Here is a 17,116-nt window from a genome sequence, read left to right on the forward strand (position 1 = left end):
GTAGACACCAGCAGAATAAAAGGAGGGGAAAAGGTAACCTCGAAGTGTGAGGGTAAAAACTACAGCTCCTCGCTCGCACTCACTGCCTGACTCGAACCAGTAAATCACAGCTTTGTTTGCAGTAATCCCCCCCTCCACCCTCCCGCCCCTTCCCCCCCCCCCCCCCCCCCCAACCTCCCCCACCGTGTTGCAAGAACTGGCGAGTTTTCTGGCAGTTACACCCTAGGCAGGCATGACACCGCTGGAGTTTTATGGCCTCTAACTCCGCAGAAAGACTACTTGAAGTGGAAGCTTTCCGCCGCCGACGGCCGGCAGGGCAGCAGTAGGCTGGCGGCACCGGGCGGCAGGACGGTGCGGCGCGGAGCGGAGCGGAGGGAGGGAGGGAGGGAGAACCCGGACCGGGACCGGGGCCGAGGCGGGCGCTGGCGGCGCGGCGGGAGCCCGAGCCCGAGCCAGCCCGGGCGGAACAATGCGCTTCGGAGCGAGCCGGGACCCGGCGCCGCTCCCGCCGCTCGCTGCCCTGCAGCATCCCGCAGCAGCGCCGTCAGATGAACACCATCTGCCGCTACTTTTGTAGCACGTTTAAATACTAAACAGAGGAGGAGAAGATGTATAAAGAAGTACTTAAAATAACTGCTTCTAATAGCCTTTAATACAGACATTTTGGGTAAGTAATTACAGCAAATTTCACATTTCACCTTCAACCCCTGAGGCTACACTATTTCTCCACCTCCTCTGAAATGAACTGTAAGCACTTATTCTGTCGCCCTGTGATAGAGAAGAGTTTAATATTCTGCGGTTTAGCTATTTTTCTTCACTTTTTATGAGAGAATTTACTCGTTAAATAGCATATTGGTAGTGGGTATGCACTGTGAAACAGAGGTCCAGGCAGCCCTCTCTTCAGAGGAAAAAAAAAATCAATACCACTCACTCGGGGAGGGGGGGGCTGTACACCCGCAGATAGGAACACATGCCTTATCACGGCACTGAACAAAGCACGAAAAAGCCCACCATCCCGTGACGTGTTCCATGTGCAAGTGTGAGTGAGGCAGGAACAACATTCAGGGGAAAAAAAAAAAAAAAAAAAGAGTTTAAATGCTCCTCTGCTTGTTCGGGTGGAGCCTTCAGTGCAGTTTGTTTATGAGCTCCCTCCCTTTGGAGAACAAGATTTTCCAAGCTACTTTTCGCATATTTTTATTTTTCCCAACTGCCCACTGTTTTACGGTGCTTTCCCATTTCAGAGAAACTGTGAAGAATGTATACAATGATACAAACGACTTTACCTACTCCAGAGGAAATAAATGATAGTTTCCATTATCACATCAGTCAAATAACATTTTCACACAAATCTGTTTACATTCCCCAGAAAGATAATATAATATGCTCTTCAGCCACGCTGCCTTATCAACCTGCAAAGCGGTGCAGTAACAATTAATGACACTCGTGTTTTAGCCACAAGTTTGTTAAAAAAAAACTTGCTATCTCTGACATTCACAAATAATGTTATAAATATGCAAATTATTTTTTTTAAGTAAAATATTTGCATCTCCTTTCCTCCTCCAGGCTTTTGAACTTCTGAGGTCAACAAGGACAAACAATACCACCAGTGTCTCTTTGCAAAAAGCTGGGTTTGCTGTCTGCAAGCAATGGTATCATTTCCATAGCAACCCCCTAACTATTAATTTTCAATTAAAGCAGACACAAAGCGGACAGCCTGAGGCTGGCAGACAGTGTCAAGAGCCCATCTCTGTAGGCAACAGTTTCACACAGCTATCAAGCGATAGGTGCCTCTGCCACAAAGCTCTATCAGAGGTACGTCAAGTTTGGCTGGTTAAAATTGCATTAACCTTGAGTTCAGTCCTAAATATTTTATATCAGGCATTTACAAAGACAACAAAATACTGACCAAAGCCCGAGTCAGAAATAAACTAGCAAACAATTTCCAAACTATGTGCAGCACACGAAAGAAAAGGGAAAAAAAAAAAAAGGATCATGGAAGTGTATTAATGGGAGGACATGCTTCTCAATGGCTATGATACCACTGTATTTGTCAAAAGCCTTTTAATCTTTAGCATCATCATCATCATCATCACCATCATCATCATCTCCTAGAACACACTCCACACTCTCAAATAAAACAGTCAATACACCTACTCCATTATGCAAATGAGAATTAATTCCCAGGCATAAATTTTCCTGGGATGTCACAACACTGGGTACTATTCTGTCATAAAAAAACCCCAACATATTTTCAAGTGTCAGGGAACTCTGTAATATCTCTCTCTGTTCCACTTGCCATCTTTTCACCAGAAAAACTTCCAAACTTCCACTCATGGCCACCAGCTTTCAGCCCATCTCTCGGCTAACAATCTGGGGGCACACACCTGGCGTGCATTCTTCCCCTCTGGCCCAACGGCAAACTCAGAGGACATTTCTTGATCTCCTCTCCCAAAACCAAGGCTGGCATTAGATTTTATTTGTTGTTATTTTTAGTTTAAATGTCCCTGTGTCTGCTTTCCTCCTTAACTGAGGTGTGGCCCCTGCATGCAAATACATACCACTGTAACAGCCGGGTCCTGTGCAGTCACATAGGTAGCCTAGACCTCAGGCTGCTACTGCATGGGATTTCTCACTCCAGGGTGCAGAGAAAAACCCGCTGGCAGTGACAGGTATTATGTCACAGCCTGTTTTCCACCAAACAAAAGATGACAGGCGATGCAAACTGGTTTTCAGATGACAAGTTCCCGTCAAATGCATTGCTCTAATTCTGCACCCTTCCTGCCCTTTTGCCTCCAGCAACAATTATGCAAAAGAACATATAACAGGTCAGGATCCCCCCAAACTCGATATGATCTCAGTTGTAATCCTCTGGACAACTGTCAACCCTTGCAACAGTTGGATACTATCTCTAGTACTGCACAATCTATAAGCAAGCCTTGCACTGATAAGCCAAAGAACCAATTTGAAACCAGTTCTGAGCACTAGATGGAACTCAGAGGAAGAAATGTGATCGGTACATATCAGCATTAAGTAATACAGATTCCATGCACAGAAGATACTTAGAGAATCTCTTTACTGATTTAAATACTACTAACTAGAAAGCATAGGCTTCACCCTGCAAAACCTTTACACGTGTGAGAGGACAGACTACTTCAGTAAGTAAGAACTGGAATCACAGAATCCTAGAATGGTTTTGGTTGGGAGGGACCTTAAAGATCATCTAGTTCCAACCCGCCTGGAAGGAGACACAATCATGAATTTACAGAATAATTACTAGGTTTAGATTGTATATGTTTACGTTATACTGTATATGTGGTCACAGACTATATCATACTGAATCCTAAAAAATATAAAAAAACAAAGTAAAATGTTGTCCCTTATTTCCTGGTATACAAATGCTACTCCCTAAATTTATAGTATTAGGGTTAAATAGTTAGATATCAGAATCATATTGTTCCTATTCAAACTTAATTTTAATAACAGCAATATAACAAGGATGATAAAAGTAAAGATGATGTAATGAACATCTTTAAAGCAGGTTCTCCAAATTTCTAGTCTTTAAAGTTAAGCCTGCTTAGCAAGCTTTTTTTACCCCAGTAACTTATTTAACAGCACTTAACACTGGAAGCAACAATATGCATGCACAAGGAACAGACTGACTGGTCCTCAATTTCCAAATTTTCCATCGTCTGTTGTTTGCTATGTGCGGACATGAAGTAACACGCAAACCCTTGGATACTTGTTGTAGGAGGTTTTCACTTTCCAAAGGTTTATTAGAGCCTAGCAGTGAAAAGTCACCAAGGAACTCCAAGCTCACTCTCTACTGTTGGTTTCATTGCTGCTGCCATCAGATTGGCGCAGTCTAGGAACACACTTGGGAGTACATGGTAGCGAACTTGGGACCTACACCCACAATGCTTGTGAAGATGCCACAAAGAAGCGAACACTAACCAACAGCACTGGTGAGGACTGATGCACGTACACACTACTCAGGGCTGGGTGAGCCGCCACCTTCACAATTTACATAGCTCGGCTTGCAACTTCTTTGAACCCTGGGTGACTATGAGATACAAAGTATAGTCATTATTTTTCATTCATTTTCCAGTTCGAAGTATCCTCAACATTGAGAGGACTGGGCCACAGATGAGCAGTGTGGGGTCTTACAGCAGGATGACAGTGGTGTGAGTTGTGTGCTCCTCATCAGGGCACAGGAACACGTGAGGGCAAGCAAGGGCACAAGACTTGTCTTGAAGGATTGTCCTGGGTAAAGGGAGTCAGTCTGGCTGGAATGGATCCAAGGGTGAACAATCCTGTCTGCTGCCATGCCCTGCTTCCTGGGAGGAAAAAGTTTCAGCACAAAGCCTGAATGAGAACTGGCACAAATAAAATGAATGGGATCGGGGGCCCCAGGAGGGACAGAGAATAAGTCAGGCAGCTCATGCACATCACACCTGAAGTTCAAACACATGGATTTTACACAAAACTCCTTTTGCTTCATGAATGACTTAAAAAAAACCCACGTGTGTTTCCAGTTATGACTGTGGTTGGTTCCACTCAAATCTAAAAGTGCTTAATTGTTAACAGTATGTCAACACGTACCTCTTCTTCTCCCTCCCAAGGTTAAGAAACATTAAAAACTTCAATATTTAACTTGGAGTTTCATTATTTTACATGCATTTGTCATGATTTTTAAAAAAATGGAGCCAGTAAGAATGGCTGATTGCTTGACCACTCTGTAATTAACTTGTGGATTCAGACCTCTCTACCCATGTGAATCCAAACCAGATCATGGTTTGCTGCAAACAGTAAGTTGCCATCACACTGGAACACACAGATAGTCAGGAACCAACTGGTTAACAACAGTTTTTACTTACAGCATGTGACCGAGGATACTAGATTACAAACAGCAAAGTGGGCAAATATATTCCTTAAAGCCTCTGTTTGCAATAAACTACAAATACATTCTCAATGTAGCATGTTCATAGAAGTCCAAGAGGTTTTGGCAGTAAAACAAACTAGAACAGGTTGGAGGGAGGGAGGTGTCTACATCTCTGCTTTAGATTCCTTCCCCCCATACTAGAGATCAGTATTTATTTACCAAGAGGAAACTCCGACAGCTGTAGACATAGAGATACGACAAACAAGAAAACTGAGTTTCAGTTCCCTGTTTACAACCCACTGATTAGTTGACTGGTTGTTCTTGTTCATTACCATTTATCACCAGTATTTAGTTCACAATAAGCCTGTTACTATACCGACACTTTTTCTCCAAGTAGGAAACTTAAAATGAGGACTTGAGACTTTCAAGATTCATTCCAGCAAATTAAAGAAGACATGAGTAATACATGAAACGAAGTCCTATCAGAAGATACCATTCACCTTTTAGTGAATGGCAGCCAGATATTCTATACCATCCAGAACCGACAACAGAATCAAAAAACCCTCTGTCGTACACACAAGATACGAAAGAAGCTGGAATCATTGGTGAAACCCTTCCCCTGTAAACACAGTTTAGTTTTTCTCTATGAACTAATACACCATCTGCCTTATTGATTCTGGTCATATTTACAGTTCCACAAGAAAGAACAACAGCAAAAAAAACCCCAAACAGATCTCTTTTGCCTCTATCAGATCTTTGAAATTAGTGATTGGCTACCAACACCAATCTTCGTTTCAGGCTGTTCTGAGTGTGTGCCAGAGCCCATGCGCACAAAAGGCAGAGCCCATGTGCACAAAAGGCAATCATAGGGAAAACCTGTTTTCACCAAAAAAACTCCAATGGTATCAGAAAAATGATTCCTCCATCCTTAATTATTAAAGGACTCTCAAAATAGAACAAACTCGCAGATATTTCTTGCTTTCACAGGAGCCAAGTTTGGCAGGTTCCCAGGCTGGCTACATATACACTCTTGCAAAGCCAAAATGTCTGATGGGATAGAAAACAACATAGTTTCTTCTCAATTTCGGCTGCAAGAAAAAGGGTGGGAAGCTCAGTACACCTCACAACTGCGACACAGGAGCCTTCTGCAACTGGAGACACGAGGGCAACGCAGGGACTTGGTCTTGCCTGCCCAGGACAGGATGGAGGGGTGCAGAGCTGTCCTTCTCAACATCACCATCACTTTCATTTATCTCTTTGCTAGATCTGCATTTTATTTTTTCATTTTACTTCTTCAAACAGTGGATTGCAAAATTACTGGCTCTGATGGTGCTTACGTACCGTACCTCCCTCCCTTCATAACATTCACAATGAAATTTATCACAGTCAGCAAAGCAAATAAACTGTATTTTGAAGATCTCACTCAACCAAAAGTTTTGTCACCCGTTCCCACCCAAAATAAGGTGTTCTCTGTCCTTCCTTGATGAAGGTCTGCAGCAGCCTCCTGAGCTCATCTGTTCCTGGCCTCATTTATTCTAGCTTCACATTTCTCATCCGAGCAACTCAGAGTCTTTGATTTGGTCTTTCTGCACTATTTTGGCTCCTAACTGACAGAGCTGTGACCTACTGAAGCTATTTTCCATCCAGAATGAGGACTAAAAAGGAGAGCTTGGAGGTCTGGACATTACAGCTCTGGAGGTTTCAAACAGTGCCACCTACCAAGTCCCAGAAATCCTCACTCTTTCCAGTCACTTTGCAAAGGCTTTTACTTTCACACATATCTCCACAATAGCTAGGTTCTATATACAAAACCTTTACACACTGAAGGACAAGTTTCTGATGCATTTAATAAAACATTACTCCACTGCCTGTAGAAAAAAAATTGCTATTTTAGTGAGGCCCACATAAACAAGGGTTTGAGCTCCCTCTGCAGGCATCGGGTCTGTAATTAACTAAGAAAGGCTTTTCCCACGGCCACGCAGTCATAACCGAATAATGATGATGTGCAGAAACAAAAATGTTTTGACAGGATTTGGCACAACAGTAGTTGAAATTATCACTGATGTTGTTCTTTAAATGAGACATTTGGGGAAAATTCTGGCCTAGTATAACCAGGTGCACTCCACCGCAGAGAAAGACACTTCGCTTCGCAACGGGGTTAGGTAATTTTCTGTTAGGTGGATGGCAACTTAAATAAATAATGATAACTAACTACGAGAGCTAGTACCTGGGGAAAGCCTTAGGAGAAAAAGAGCACCATCCGGATAGAATAGCAGAGAGATATATGTAAAAGATTAACTTTTAACTTGAATTAGGAAAGCAGATTATGCTACTGCAGCAGACTTACACTGATTTAGTGGTATAGACTATCTGAAGTGTACAAAGTATTAAACTCACAAACAGAGACTTCTATCCCAAGTATCATCAGAGCTGCACACTCAAGAGCTAAGTCATCTCTAAGTTTCACTGGAGCCACTGTCTAATGGGATTCCATATAGGATTAGGACAGAAACGTGGATTTCCTTGACATTTCAAGTCCTGTCATTAAAAAGAAACTACCCTTTTCAAGCCAATAGATTTTGGTTGTTTTACTTTTCAAAGAAAAAAACAGGACTTCGACACCACAAAACCTTGGAAAAAGCTATTCAGACTACAGAGTGATAAGAATATGAAAGAGATAAAATGTATTTCATAAACAAAGCTACATAATAATGTTAACTGAAATATGTATCTATGTTTAGAACCCCTCCAATCCAACATTTCACTGTATTTTGGCTGCAGTCTATTCTGGCTGGGAGTTCACATGTGAAGCCCACAAAAACAATGTAACAACACAGCAAAGAACTTCTTTAATAGCCAGATATTGGAAACAGCAAACACACAACATATTAGAAAACACAGTGCTATCTAAAGATTGAGCCTGTAACTTTCTCAGTGAAAGAGAGAAAAAGTAAGATTTTGACTAGCTAGAACTCAGCTATTTCTTGTAGAAGACACTGTTGTATAGTCACATGTTTCTTATTAATCATTTCTAATTGACATTCAGCCAAAATTTTCCCTGACTTCAACTGTTTACATGTCATATCACACTCTTCTCCTATTCTTATATCTTTGAAGTCTATGCATGCTAACATTTTTAGATAATTGCCCTATTTTTGTACTGCAGCCTCTTAGAGGTAAGACTGCATTACACTGTGGAGAGATCTACAATCTCTGGTATGCACAAGTGCTCTCTCTGTAGGGCCAGAAACAGTATCATTGGATTCACTGCGGCAGCTCCGCTCTGCTTGTCAGCCCACATGCAGCCAAGACCCTCTTTCTCCAACATGTCTTTTTTTCTGTTTGTTGAGATGAGCTGTATGAAAACTGACTGGTGGCCAGATACTAGAGATGCTTCCCAGGGATCAGGACCAGGACCAGTACTGTTCAAAATCTTTGGCAACTGCCTGGACAACTGAATGGAGTGTACCCTTGTCACATCCATGAACGGTCCCAAACTCGGGGGTGTGGAGATGTGGAAGCACAACTGGACTGCTATTCAGAGGGAGCTCAAGAGGCGAGTGGAATGAAGAACCTCATGCTGGATCTCGCTAAAAGCAAGTGCAAAGTACTACAACTGGGCTGTAAGAACCTGTACTAGAGGTGAGGAGTCAAAAGGATACAAAGCATCTTTTCAGAATAAAATGTGAGGAGTCCTGATGGACAAGTTGAACATAACCCTGCATGAACGCTTGCAGCTAAGGCAACCTGTTGCATACTATATTAGCAAAACTGTAGATATCAGGTCAAAGGAAATGGTTTATTCTCCATTTGGTACTTATGGCACTGCATCTGGAGCACTGGGCTACAGGCTCCTGTACAAGACACCAAGATACTATGGTGAGACCAGCAGAAGGCTGTTGAGGTGCTAAGGGACCCAGGATACGATATATGGGGAGAGTTTGAGAATACTAGGTTCATTCAGCCATCAGAAGAGGCAGCTACGTAAGGATCCCCTTACTGTCTTCAAGGACCTTCAACAGTAAAGTGTGAAAAGGTGGAACCAGAGGTGCACAGCAACATGACAAAAGGCAATGGACACAAGTTGCAACACAAGAATATGGGATTACTTGATAGAAAAAAAAATCATTTACAGCGAAGTGGTCTAACACTGCAACATGTCTCCACCTTCAGAGAGATTCAGAATCAACTAGGAAAGATCCTGATGAGCCTGATTCAAGTCAACTCTGTTTTGAGCAGGACATGGAGCCCCATCACTTCCAGAGGGCCCTTTTTAGCCAAATTCCACCAGAAGCCATGATATTATCCATTAGCAATCCTGAGCTATCTCTGGCTGTCACATGCAATAGCCAGAGGATGTATAGAAGCATTTGCAGAAGTTCTTTGTGCATGCACAGATGAGCTCTTGTAGTTACAAAGTGAGCACTGCACCCTGCCAAACTAAGGACACACCAGGTTTCCTGTGTGTGCTCTGGTCGCTGCTCCAGTGCCCGCAGAGCAAGTCATGTCCCTTATGTTAGCCAAGACAAACTTTGTGCAGTAATGCTATGCTAAAACTGCATAGATTGGTTCTGTGCCTGCACAGGGCTGCACCAGGGCATGCAGATCAAATCATTCACAGCCAACATAACTTGGGTAGCTTTGCATCAACTTGGGTAACAGTTCTGATAACTCCTCATTCTTATGCTGCATCTTCCAGAACCCACTGGAGCATCTGTTCCAAACAGCGTTAGACATGGTTTAAAAAAACTGAACCTCATCTAAAACCACCTAACTAATAGTCAAACTATACATGTATATTAAGTCCTTGAATCCTCACCAAAAAAAAAACCAAAAAACTTCCTTTTCCTTACTGAAATCCTTCATGTTTATTTTGGTTAACTGAGGCTCAGACTTAAATAGAGTATTTTGCCTGTAGTGAATCATAGTTACAAATTACAGTGTTTTACATTATAGTTACAAATTCATGAACCATTAGCTACTGACCTGGGGATCTGATACTCTGCTTATAATAGCACCCACATTTTATAAAGCATTTTTCATCAGCAAGTCAGTATCATTATCCCCATTTTTTAACAGATGAAAAAACTGAGGCATAAAATAAGGAACTGATTGGATCAAGGTCATGTAGCAAGGCAGCAGCAGAGACAGGAATAAAAACAAGGTGGCCTAAGACCTAGTGCAATGTGCCCCACTGTCATTTCCTCACCCTAACATCTCTTTTGTCTGGGTTCCTGCATTTCAATTTACCCTCTCTTGAGTGTATTAACTTATTCTGAGGCAAAAATAATTTTTTGGTTGTGTGACTGCTCCCTCTATTGTGGTCTTTATGGGTACTCGGATACCTTTCTAGACAGTTAAAATATAAAAGATATGGCAAATGAGATCGTATGTATACTTCTTTAATTTAATGATGACAGAATCTTCATTTCCTCATCCCTGTAGAGATAGTTCCCATGTGCTGAAAGCCTTTCTTACCTTTTTAGTGCTGTTAGTGTTGACAACTCTAACCAATTAGTATCTTCTTTGGACTTCACTAACATGCTATTTAGTAGTACTCTGGATAATTAATTAAATAAGAACAGAGATGCCAGAAGGATTCACCAGTTGGTATCTTACCATATTGTTATTTACAATCCTTCCAACCAGCTTCAGTTTCTATTTTATTTTGGAGTTAGTCTTCATGAAATACTTTGCCAAAAGTTACAACAAAATTGGCGGGGGGCGGGGGGTTGGTGTCTGGGTGGTGGTTTTCTTGCGTTTGGCCTTTTTCATTTTGCTCACCAGATCTGTAATTCTATCACGAAAATAATTATACTGATTTGACAGAAGAGATGACAAATTTGTCGAACACTGAAGCTTCTCAAAATCCAGAGTGTCTCACTTGGAAGTCTAAAGGCATGACTACACTCTGCAGTTAAATATAACACAAGCCATCAGCATTCAAGCTAGCTGCAGAATGGAGCTCAAACTCAGCAGGGCTTTTCAGCAGTACGACCAAAATGAGCGTCTCTGCATGGATGTACAGCTGTGCTATGTAGAAGTACTTGCATGGATCAGTACTAGCTCAGGTAGAACGAGCATGTACTACATGACTTTCCATTGTACAACACAAACACATTGAAAGCATCTTTGAAAGGCAGTCTCAGTTCCCACAGACAAGTTGCAAAACAGCAATTAAGTGCCTGAAATACCAGGTGGCACTGAAGCCTCTAAGTCTATGAAAGTAATCCAAAGCTTTGCCTCCCTGAATGAAAAGACATCACTTAAGTGCCAGAAGTTCTGCTACTGTGTATGCTGAGAGGCACCACTGTGACAGCCCTGCACACTGAAGGCAGTCAGTGATTCACAGATTTGCATGTAGGACCCTTCCAAGCTGCAAAGCTCACAGGGATTACGCCTCGCAGCCAAGGAGAACAGTGCATCCCGGATGAAGCACAGCAGCATGGGTACTCTGCTTCAAAAGTGCAGCAGGAAGAGGAGTGAAAAGCGGTGAAAAAGCTGCAAATCCCACAGCAAATGCTGTGCAGTACTGCAAAATGCCACGCATGACATGGTAAATAAAAATGCTAAAGAATATCTAAGTAACTGCATAGTTCCTGGTGGCTCTGGTATTATCTACTCCCCTATTACAATCTGATTCAACAAGGTATCCAAAGCATGTTCATAACTGAAACTTTCGAAGTATTCCCACCTTCACTATGAATAGTCAGTTCCATAAAGTTGCTCACAATGCTGAACTGAAGACATTTGACACACGTTCTTAGCTGAAACTGATACATCTAACACTACTTAAAACTATGTTTATATATACTTATATATGTAAGTTTTAAGTAAGTATGTGTGTGTATGAATATATATGCATATATACTCTTCACTTCCTCAAAAATTCATAGAGGAAAAATATATTGCACATGACAGATTGAAAAGGAGTTCTTTTGCAATTCTTGAAACATTCTGAAATAACAGTAAGTTACTGCTTTGCACTGGGATGAAACCAAGTTTGATTTTTAAATAATTTCTTTTTTAAATAGAAATGAGGTCATAAGAAACACCCCACCTATCTCACCGTAACATTTAAGAATTTTCATTGCAAGTACATCCCACTTGTCTTGAAGTTCCTGCTCTTACTCGTGAAAAATAGAACATCTCCAGGAGAGATTAGAAAAGATGCAGTGCATGCTTCTCAACACTTCAGATGCCTCACAAGTGGGGTATCCACACCAGATCCTTGGTGAAATGGAAGAGAAACACCAAACACAATTTCAAGGTGATAAAGTGATAAGCACAATGCCAAATCTGGGCCAGAATAATAAACAGAATATGAAAGTTGAAGCACAGAGAAAAAATAACAGTAAATTGGATAAAAGAAAAGGAAACAGCAGCCAAAAGGGAATCCTCTTTTTGATAACAGCTGTAGTTCCACTTGGTCAAAATATGAATGAACCTAAAAACAAGAAAGTAAAAGGAAGGAAGAAAACTAAATTTTAAAGGTGATGTGTAGGTATTGTCCTGCAGGGTGTAAGGACTGCTCTTGTTCAAGAGGAAATGTGTACCTAAACCTGCTCTTTATGAGGTAAGGCTTTTCTAACTACTCCAACTCACCACAGCAACTGGGCTGACAGAAACAGATTTGTAGGCATATCTGTTCTACCTATATATGCCCTCCTCTAAGTAATAAAGGAAGACATCTGACAGATATTTTATGAGAAAATGACATTATTTTGACAACAGAAATTCTTTCTGTTTGAAGTTTGATTAAGTATAGTAACAGCAAAAAGCCCAGGCTGATGTCCTCATCTGAATGCTCATCAGGCTCAGCTCTACTTAATTTCTCAAATCTTCTGGGGCCAGTAAAGATCCATTCATAATCCCAAAGTCACCACTTGCCACCGCTTGCATGGACTTGGCAGCTTGATCTATACTAGTAAATACTGCCCAGAAACACTCCTGAGCACTACAATATGATCATCTACATTTTAAATTGTTAAAATGGCTCTTGAAATGCTTTTCAGCCATGCCAGCTAGCACTCTCCTACACAATTTGCATGCACAGTTCAGAAGTGAGAACATCGTAGGAACCATTCCAAATAAGCAGGTGGAAATCTTGCCACAAATTGCTCTAGAAGCTCAGAGAATTTGCACCATAGACATCAACTGTTCTGTGCAGTGGATGCAGAGAGCATAGGGATGATCCTGGATATGTCTGATTTAACAGTCTAAACACAGCCTAAAAACCGAATTGCAGTGGTACCCCAGTGAAACCAATAGTGATCCTAGTGATGTTTTTGTTGCTTCACTCATGCCAGCAAAATAAAAAACACTTACACGTTTCTTTCCCTAATATTTTCCAATGTTCCTGAGCAATCCTTGGGTTCTAAACTAACCTGGAGCTCTCTACCGCCTCAGAAGGGTGCACTTCAGTATCTTTCTTTTCTGAAAGTGATTTTCCACTAATCCAAGTCACTCCCTTCTGATAACATAGTACAAACCATTTTTCTCAAGCCTGACCTGGCTTGACCATCACGTGATCCTTCAGTGTACCTGCCTGACCATTTATCCTGCTATGGCCACACAACTCACAAATTGTTGACTACTCAGTTAGGAGATCCCAGGTTTAGCCTTGCACTGGGAGACACAAAATAGACTGACACTCACAAAACCCCAGTCAGTTACATATACAACTGGAAGAGATAATCATTTAATAAAATGGCACCGAGCTGAGGGTAAGGAGTTAGAAAAAGCAGTTTGAGACTCTTTGTTGTTCTTTTCCAGTTTTGGCTATCTCAGTTTCTTGTATAGGAAAAACAGGTAGAAACTCTTTCTTGAACCTCCCTGAATGTAATCTGTGCTGAAGAGAAGTTTTGAAGCTTTTTAGTCTAAGTTACTTTCTCTCAATACTCGTGACAAGGGAAAAAAAAAAAAAAAAAAGGAGACTGACAGCTTCTTGGACCTTCCACTTTGGCTTTTAAAGCATAAGGGAAGAGAATATCCCTCTGTGAGCTAAGCACACATTGGAATGGATTTTTCATCTATTTTTAACAGTAATTTATCTAATTGCTCTGCATTATGCTACAGCACATCATGTTAAACTGCATTTTTACATGGCTGCATTACAGTTTCGTTTTATTATATAATCTACAGTGACATTTTACTTACTGTATTAATCTTGCAAGAACAATGCAAAAATGGCTACAACAATGCAAATACAGTTTTCATATCACGCCTGCTTAGGATATAGGGATAATAATATTGTACAGTACTTAATATAGGGATAATAATATTGTACGGTACTTATTAATGCTTTCTCAGTCAATACGTTATGATGTACTGTATTCTTATTGTCATGGGGCTCAATTGCTTAGATTTGGCAGTCAGATAAAATTATAAGAAATAAAAAACAGGGTAATCAAATGTAAACATGATCTTAACATTTTATTGACTGCATTTATCCGCTAAGGGTGGAATTTCTCTGACAGGAGAAAGGTGGAGGAGTGCAAAAGACATGTCCCTTCTGCTGTCAGTAAAGTCAAAAGTTTGGGGAGGGAATGCTGTTTAAAATCTATTTTCTTTGCATGGATGACCTCATTTTTAAAAGAATTATTACCTCTGAGTGGTAACATAGATATTTACATGGAAAACTGTATTTAAGATATGATTAGTGATTACATGAAATACAACAGTACCTTTGTTAGTCAGGTATGAGATGCATAAACCATGTGCAAGTGAACCAGGACTGGTACTCTGCATGGCATAACACTGGATTAATCAGTTTTTGTAAAAATTGCTTCCTAAATGTTACTAGATCAAATATCCTGTTCTAAAAATCATGTATTCAGATTTCACTGGTTATTCTGAACTTACAAAATCCCTGTGTTCCTGCAGCAGTCTGAAAGGTTGTTCATCACTATCTGATTTATAAATCTTTGATTTACATGTTTTAAATAAACGGCCATATTAACCAGCAATAACCAAACAGTTTCTTTACAGAGAAGAAGGGGCAGCTTTCCTGGAACTACCTCTTTTTTACCTATTATCTCAACAGATGCCTCAAGTGGAAGCTTGGCAGAAGACACCAGAATTGTTCCTTGAAGGATCTCTTCCTTTTTCCCGAAGATAATCAAGGACAAGGTGGCACGAGATAATTAGCTACAAGTACTATTAGCTCCCTGAATTATCTCCATGACTGATACTGAGCTCCTGCGGGCAGCCCTGGCTTACAGCCTGCGACTCCCGGGGAAGATATTTCAACGTTAAGAAAGAGGCCCTACATCGGGGGAAGAAAGAGCTATGCATATGAATGACTACTACCAAGCTGGTATGAGAACTCCTCAGTATTTCCAGCTCCTCACTGCTAGGGATACCACAGGGACACCAGACTGTTTATCTGACCTCTGTCTTTTGCTTTTGGCTGTGTCTTCAAATAGGACCAGTGTCTCAAAAATCTTACAATTATTAACTGTAGAATAATTGGATTTTTTTTTTTTTTTAATAAATAAGTAGGGAGCTCCTGACATCAATGTAGGTACATAATTGCATTTGAAATGAATAACATCTGTCAACAAAATGTTGTATTGGAGATGGAAGATGTGAGTTTTGCCCACCAGGCTTGTACCCCAATTCTACTGTAGTGTTGATGGCAATCCCTGTTTTGAAACTGCACACCTAGAGGCAAGCTCTTAATTCCCTTAGATACCTCAACAAAAAGTTCTGATTCTCAAGGGCATGAAGCAGTTCCTTACTCCTGAAAATAACACAGAAATATGCATTTAAGAACTTAACCATAGACAACGAAGTTAAAAAAAAAAATAAAAATCTTAGCAGCCCACAGTCTCAGTTTCTCCATCTTTAAAACTACTGAGTTCTTTATAAAGTGACTTTATTTTTCTTGAATAAGAAGCTCTGCATCTGCTATGTATTCTTATTTATTGCTATTAATGGTTGCCATTTTTGCATTTTACAAGGTAGTCTTTATGAGTAACATGACATAAGACAGTTTTTTTCAGATAACGTTTCTAAGCAGGGCAACATTATTAATAAAAACTTTATAGCTGATCTAGACAATTTCACTACAAAAATTTCAGAACGCAAACAATCATGTTAGAATAAAATTTTACAAGTAGCCATGAAAAATCATTACATCTTTTACTCTGCACATCCAGTTTCCATACAAGTGACACATCTGAGAATGTGTTATTAATTCTGATGCAAAACCATGGACCTTGTCAATACTTATCAGGGCGTAAGAAACCTAGAGAACACTGTTGTTACAGACAAGGATATGGCACACACACAGTTTCACTACATTGGCTTTAATGCTTTAATACTACTACATCTTACCAGTAGGCAGCACTGTTACATCTTTTTAGATGTTCGCAATGTTAATGACATACAGTGCCATCTGCAACTTTCTACATAATATCTGACCTTTACTTCCATTCAACCCTCATTATTTTTTCTTCACGCAGTGTTTCTATCTCCCAGATTTTATTTCATAAAAGAAAATAAGAAGAAAATCAAAATGCTGGAATATTTCTTAGCACATCAAAAATGGGAAATGGATATGCAATGTCATATTGGACTGCATTAACCAATTACCTTGACTGTCACTATTTAAAACATAGCAATATCTATATTGCTATATGATGAATTACCATAGGCAAATATCTCAGTAGCAGAAATGGTTCATTTCAGTATTGATTAAATCATTTAGATCTTAAAAGAACAAACTGATAGAATAAACAATGGTCCAGAAAACCGATCCAGAAAACCCTTCTTCAAATGAAGAACAGGAGCCTCAGTTATGAGAGACATACCTTAAATTGGACTATTCTTCTCAAGAAGGATTTGAAATGCAAAATTCAGAACCAATGAGTGTTATAAGCCCAATAAACTGTTCTCATTACTATTTAAAAAATAGACGAACCTAAATACACAGACATGTACAATGCTCTTGTGGCTGATTAATTTTCAGTTTTACCATTCTACAGAGTCTGTGTCACCACCTAATTGAACCCTGATCTTCTATTTGCTAAAAATTAAAATTCAATACTGAGTTCAATGAGATTTTTGGATGTACAAGAAAGGAAGAATTCTGTGTCGAATATACGTGTACCCAGCTGCAAAGGTTACTGGCAGGGGTTAATAAGAATATTTGCAAAACACAGATAATGAATACTTACATTAGAATATGTATCTGGTTTATATGTACTTCTGTGTATAGACACACACAGGTGC

General features: G+C 40.3%; 1 protein-coding gene across 4 annotated transcripts in view; it reads right to left on the reverse strand.

Moving 5' to 3' along the window:
- The window catches only part of FOXP2 (forkhead box P2), a 418,353-nt gene that overhangs the window by 205,618 nt on the left and 195,619 nt on the right, over window positions 1–17,116 (reverse strand). The window contains exon 1 of one of the 4 annotated variants that reach the window (XM_061467680.1): window positions 1–90. This exon is cut by the window's left edge and continues 351 nt beyond it. The exons of the other annotated variants lie outside the window; for them this stretch is intronic. The gene's annotated coding sequence lies outside the window, so the exon portion shown is untranslated. Of the gene's footprint in view, window positions 91–17,116 lie in introns of those variants that run through there. 4 annotated transcript variants of the gene reach the window in all.

The sequence above is a fragment of the Pezoporus flaviventris genome, unplaced genomic scaffold (assembly GCF_033815535.1).
Source record: "Pezoporus flaviventris isolate CSIRO_AGI_PZ_B2104156 unplaced genomic scaffold, CSIRO_AGI_Pfla_v1 ptg000045l, whole genome shotgun sequence".
Classification (NCBI taxonomy): Eukaryota; Metazoa; Chordata; class Aves; order Psittaciformes; family Psittacidae; genus Pezoporus; species Pezoporus flaviventris.